The sequence below is a fragment of the Schistocerca cancellata genome, chromosome 7 (genome assembly GCF_023864275.1).
Source record: "Schistocerca cancellata isolate TAMUIC-IGC-003103 chromosome 7, iqSchCanc2.1, whole genome shotgun sequence".
In the NCBI taxonomy this organism is placed as follows: domain Eukaryota; kingdom Metazoa; phylum Arthropoda; class Insecta; order Orthoptera; family Acrididae; genus Schistocerca; species Schistocerca cancellata.
In genome coordinates, this window is record NC_064632.1 from 299,471,586 (window position 1) to 299,477,873 (window position 6,288).

At 56.8% G+C, this 6,288-nt stretch overlaps 2 non-coding genes across 2 annotated transcripts; both read left to right on the forward strand.

Moving 5' to 3' along the window:
- Positions 1–2,325: 2,325 nt before the first annotated feature.
- Positions 2,326–4,234, forward strand: LOC126093580 (small subunit ribosomal RNA). Its single transcript, XR_007521713.1, has one exon. It is a non-coding gene; the product is annotated as a small subunit ribosomal RNA (ribosomal RNA).
- Positions 4,235–4,586: 352 nt separating this feature from the next.
- Positions 4,587–4,740, forward strand: LOC126093306 (5.8S ribosomal RNA). The gene has a single exon (XR_007521494.1). It is a non-coding gene; the product is annotated as a 5.8S ribosomal RNA (ribosomal RNA).
- Positions 4,741–6,288: the final 1,548 nt, after the last annotated feature.

Consider the following 6,288-nt stretch of genomic DNA (forward strand, 5'->3'; position numbering starts at 1 on the left):
GCAATGTAACGCAATTTGTACCGCAATGTAACGCAATTTGTACCGCAATGTAACGCAATTTGTACCGCAATGTAACGCAATTTGTACCGCAATGTAACGCAATTTGTACCGCAATGTAACCCAAGTTGTGCCTTAACCTAACCCAAGTTGTGCCTTAACCTAACCCAAGTTGTGCCTTAACCTAACCCAAGTTGTGCCTTAACCTAACCCAAGTTGTGCCTTAACCTAACCCAAGTTGTGCCTTAACCTAACCCAAGTTGTGCCTTAACCTAACCCAAGTTGTGCCTTAACCTAACCCACGTTGTGCCTTAACCTAACCCACGTTGTGCCTTAACCTAACCCACGTTGTGCCTTAACCTAACCCACGTTGTGCCTTAACCTAACCCACGTTGTGCCTTAACCTAACCCACGTTGTGCCTTAACCTAACCCACGTTGTGCCTTAACCTAACCCACGTTGTGCCTTAACCTAACCCACGTTGTGCCTTAACCTAACCCACGTTGTGCCTTAACCTAACCCACGTTGTGCCTTAACCTAACCCACGTTGTGCCTTAACCTAACCCACGTTGTGCCTTAACCTGCTCTGTAATTGGCATATGACACGTTACATTAATCTAGTGTTGTCTAACCACAACCCTCTGAATATAGTTCGCTACTCGCACCGCCCACCCTCTTGTGTATCGTTTCATGTTCAACACTTCGCAAGTGTTGCTTACTTTTTACATGCTCCCGCTGTACACTGTAATGTGGACGACTGCAGGATGTACATCGCCCCCCCCCCTCCCCCCCCCCCTGCCTTCGCACGCTGGTCGTTCAGGTGCTTGCGTGTTCAATGCCCTTCGCAGCTGTTCACTGGCATTCGCATGTCGAAGCGCTCAGTCTACGTCGTGGTACGGCCTGTGTCCACTGTCCGCTGATGTCGTAAGCTTAACCCTCACATTGTACTGCACATAGGTCCGTATGTACTGAATGATACGCTGTGGCACATGTGTGACCGTACAACGACTGCGCCCAACAACAGCGAACCATACGGTCCAAATGTTGTGCACTCAGCCACGTGCCGTCTCCCCATAACAGCTACATTGCAGTGTGGTACGCCATAGAGACGTGTGGGAGTAACGGACGCCCTGGATGGCGATCAGCATGAGCCGTCTGTTGATGTAGTGGCGCGTGTATTCAAACGTAGTCGTCTCTTCTCACACAGTGTGATAGCATGGTGCACCGCGTTCCACATCTGCGACATGGTACAGATGCTGGTTGACAGTCGGTGTCGTAATGGACATCGCATACGTAGGGGGCCACCTCCCACGTGTTCTCTAGTCGTGCACATTTTGTTGCGTGTATGTGGGCAGACGTAGTGTGTCGTGGCACCTAACAGACAGGTATGCAATAATCGTTGCATTTGCAAACTGGGATGGACGTCTACGTTTGCTGGTGACGTTACGCAAATGAACAACTGGTAAACCCATTGTGGTGCGGTTGTTGTTGCTGGAGGTAAATCAGTAAGGGCAAATCTGTGTGTGAAGCGATACGCGGCGGTGGCTGGGTGGGACCGTCCCCGGCCGGTGAGGGGGGGGCCGCCCGGCGTGCTGGCCGCGCGGTGCGTGGGCGCACGCGCTACAGCCGGCTGGTGGGGGCGCCCAGTGGCAGGCGCGCCGGCCGACGGACGCGGCAGGCGGCGCAGCTGCGCGCCGGGGCACCCTGCGCGCGGCGCCGGGCGGCCAAAGTGGGTCCTCGCGGGCCCGGTGCGAAGCGCGTGGACATCTGCAGTGTGCTGGTCCGACTGAGGACTGTGTGCGTTGAGGATGCGCCGCCGCCCGGCACTCGGCGCCGCGACGCCGTCTGCTGCTCGGTCGCCCCAGCGGTTCTCGCTGGTGGTTTGTATCGCAGTTGTGCAGACGTGTTGGCACGTGCGCTGTGCTGGGAGAGTTCGCTTCGGCACCCACGTGGGGCCTTTGCCCTTCTGTGGCGCTGGCGTTGGAGCTGCCGGTCACCGTAGGTGGCGCGTGTTGTCTCCCGCCGGCAATGCCACGACAGCACGCTCCCGGGCCTCTGTCGGCAGCGGCAAGCTCAGTTGGGAGCACGGGTGGTCGCACCTAAAGCGTCTACTCGCCTAACTCCGGGCGATTGCGCCTCTCTCGAACCCGACCAAGTACTTAGGACGGCGCTGCGCGCCGCCGGGACCTGAGAGGGTTTCGAGGTGTATTGTGCAGGGGAGCTCAGCCTCCTCCTGTTTGCAGAATAATTGAGCGGACGCTTGCGTGTTCGCGCGGGCCCCTGGGACACACTCCCGGGCGGCCGGCTGCTCAGCTCTAGTTGACGCAGCTCCCTGGTTGATCCTGCCAGTAGTCATATGCTTGTCTCAAAGATTAAGCCATGCATGTCTCAGTACAAGCCGCATTAAGGTGAAACCGCGAATGGCTCATTAAATCAGTTATGGTTCCTTAGATCGTACCCACGTTACTTGGATAACTGTGGTAATTCTAGAGCTAATACATGCAAACAGAGTCCCGACCAGAGATGGAAGGGACGCTTTTATTAGATCAAAACCAATCGGTCGGCTCGTCCGGTCCGTTTGCCTTGGTGACTCTGAATAACTTTGGGCTGATCGCACGGTCCTCGTACCGGCGACGCATCTTTCAAATGTCTGCCTTATCAACTGTCGATGGTAGGTTCTGCGCCTACCATGGTTGTAACGGGTAACGGGGAATCAGGGTTCGATTCCGGAGAGGGAGCCTGAGAAACGGCTACCACATCCAAGGAAGGCAGCAGGCGCGCAAATTACCCACTCCCGGCACGGGGAGGTAGTGACGAAAAATAACGATACGGGACTCATCCGAGGCCCCGTAATCGGAATGAGTACACTTTAAATCCTTTAACGAGTATCTATTGGAGGGCAAGTCTGGTGCCAGCAGCCGCGGTAATTCCAGCTCCAATAGCGTATATTAAAGTTGTTGCGGTTAAAAAGCTCGTAGTTGGATTTGTGTCCCACGCTGTTGGTTCACCGCCCGTCGGTGTTTAACTGGCATGTATCGTGGGACGTCCTGCCGGTGGGGCGAGCCGAAGGCGTGCGACCGCCTCGTGCGTGTTCGTGCGTCCCGAGGCGGACCCCGTTGAAATCCTACCAAGGTGCTCTTTATTGAGTGTCTGGGTGGGCCGGCACGTTTACTTTGAACAAATTAGAGTGCTTAAAGCAGGCAAGCCCGCCTGAATACTGTGTGCATGGAATAATGGAATAGGACCTCGGTTCTATTTTGTTGGTTTTCGGAACCCGAGGTAATGATTAATAGGGACAGGCGGGGGCATTCGTATTGCGACGTTAGAGGTGAAATTCTTGGATCGTCGCAAGACGAACAGAAGCGAAAGCATTTGCCAAGTATGTTTTCATTAATCAAGAACGAAAGTTAGAGGTTCGAAGGCGATCAGATACCGCCCTAGTTCTAACCATAAACGATGCCAGCCAGCGATCCGCCGCAGTTCCTCCGATGACTCGGCGGGCAGCCTCCGGGAAACCAAAGCTTTTGGGTTCCGGGGGAAGTATGGTTGCAAAGCTGAAACTTAAAGGAATTGACGGAAGGGCACCACCAGGAGTGGAGCCTGCGGCTTAATTTGACTCAACACGGGAAACCTCACCAGGCCCGGACACCGGAAGGATTGACAGATTGATAGCTCTTTCTTGATTCGGTGGGTGGTGGTGCATGGCCGTTCTTAGTTGGTGGAGCGATTTGTCTGGTTAATTCCGATAACGAACGAGACTCTAGCCTGCTAACTAGTCGCGTGACATCCTTCGTGCTGTCAGCGATTACTTTTCTTCTTAGAGGGACAGGCGGCTTCTAGCCGCACGAGATTGAGCAATAACAGGTCTGTGATGCCCTTAGATGTTCTGGGCCGCACGCGCGCTACACTGAAGGAATCAGCGTGTCTTCCTAGGCCGAAAGGTCGGGGTAACCCGCTGAACCTCCTTCGTGCTAGGGATTGGGGCTTGCAATTGTTCCCCATGAACGAGGAATTCCCAGTAAGCGCGAGTCATAAGCTCGCGTTGATTACGTCCCTGCCCTTTGTACACACCGCCCGTCGCTACTACCGATTGAATGATTTAGTGAGGTCTTCGGACTGGTACGCGGCATCGACTCTGTCGTTGCCGATGCTACCGGAAAGATGACCAAACTTGATCATTTAGAGGAAGTAAAAGTCGTAACAAGGTTTCCGTAGGTGAACCTGCGGAAGGATCATTACCGACTAGACTGCATGTCTTTCGATGTGCGTGTCGTGTCGCGCAACACGCTACCTGTACGGCAGCAGCCGTGCGCCGCGTGCGGAACCACGCGTGCCTCTCAAAACTAACTGAAAAATGTTGTGTGGTACGAGCGCTGAAGCTCTGGAGCGGCTGGCCTGCGGCACCTGGCGCCTGGCGCCGGTTTTGAATGACTTTCGCCCGAGTGCCTGTCCGCTCCGGTGTGGAGCCGTACGACGCCCATCGGCCGTGAGGCCGTTGGACACAGAACGCTGGAACAGGGGCCGTCAAACGCCTCAGTCCCGCCTATGCAACTGTTTTGAAAGAGACAGTGGAAACTAAACAAAAAAGATCACCCAGGACGGTGGATCACTCGGCTCGTGGGTCGATGAAGAACGCAGCAAATTGCGCGTCGACATGTGAACTGCAGGACACATGAACATCGACGTTTCGAACGCACATTGCGGTCCATGGATTCCGTTCCCGGCCACGTCTGGCTGAGGGTCGGCTACGTATACTGAAGCGCGCGGCGTTTGTCCCGCCTTCGGAGACCTGGGAGTGTCGTGGCCGCCTGTGGGGCCGGCCGCGTCTCCTTAAACGTGCGATGCGCGCCCGTCGCCTGGCGGTTCGCATACCGGTACTTTCTCGGTAGCGTGCACAGCCGGCTGGCGGTGTGGCGTGCGACACCTCGTACAACGACCTCAGAGCAGGCGAGACTACCCGCTGAATTTAAGCATATTACTAAGCGGAGGAAAAGAAACTAACAAGGATTCCCCCAGTAGCGGCGAGCGAACAGGGAAGAGTCCAGCACCGAACCCCGCAGGCTGCCGCCTGTCGTGGCATGTGGTGTTTGGGAGGGTCCACTACCCCGACGCCTCGCGCCGAGCCCAAGTCCAACTTGAATGAGGCCACGGCCCGTAGAGGGTGCCAGGCCCGTAGCGGCCGGTGCGAGCGTCGGCGGGACCTCTCCTTCGAGTCGGGTTGCTTGAGAGTGCAGCTCCAAGTGGGTGGTAAACTCCATCTGAGACTAAATATGACCACGAGACCGATAGCGAACAAGTACCGTGAGGAAAGTTGAAAAGAACTTTGAAGAGAGAGTTCAAAAGTACGTGAAACCGTTCTGGGGTAAACGTGAGAAGTCCGAAAGGTCGAACGGGTGAGATTCACGCCCATCCGGCCACTGGCTCCCGCCCTCGGCAGATGGGGCCGGCCGCCCGCGCGGAGCAATCCGCGGCGGGGTCGTGTCCGGTTGCCTTTCCACTCGCCGCGGGGTGGGGCCGTTCCGGTGTGCGGTGGGCCGCACTTCTCCCCTAGTAGGACGTCGCGACCCGCTGGGTGCCGGCCTACGGCCCGGGTGCGCAGCCTGTCCTTCCGCGGGCCTCGGTTCGCGTCTGTTGGGCAGAGCCCCGGTGTCCTGGCTGGCTGCTCGGCGGTATATCTGGAGGAGTCGATTCGCCCCTTTGGGCGCTCGGGCTCCCGGCAAGCGCGCGCGGTTCTTCCCGGATGACGGACCTACCTGGCCCGGCCCCGGACCCGCGCCGCTGTTGGCTCGGGATGCTCTCGGGCGGAATAATCGCTCCCGTCAGCGGCGCTTCAGCTTTGGACAATTTCACGACCCGTCTTGAAACACGGACCAAGGAGTCTAACATGTGCGCGAGTCATTGGGCTGTACGAAACCTAAAGGCGTAATGAAAGTGAAGGTCTCGCCTTGCGCGGGCCGAGGGGAGGATGGGGCTTCCCCGCCCTTCACGGGGCGGCGGCCTCCGCACTCCCGGGGCGTCTCGTCCTCATTGCGAGGTGAGGCGCACCTAGAGCGTACACGTTGGGACCCGAAAGATGGTGGAACTATGCCTGGCCAGGACGAAGTCAGGGGAAACCCTGATGGAGGTCCGTAGCGATTCTGACGTGCAAATCGATCGTCGGAGCTGGGTATAGGGGCGAAAGACTAATCGAACCATCTAGTAGCTGGTTCCCTCCGAAGTTTCCCTCAGGATAGCTGGTGCTCGTACGAGTCTCATCCGGTAAAGCGAATGATTAGAGGCCTTGGGGCCGAAA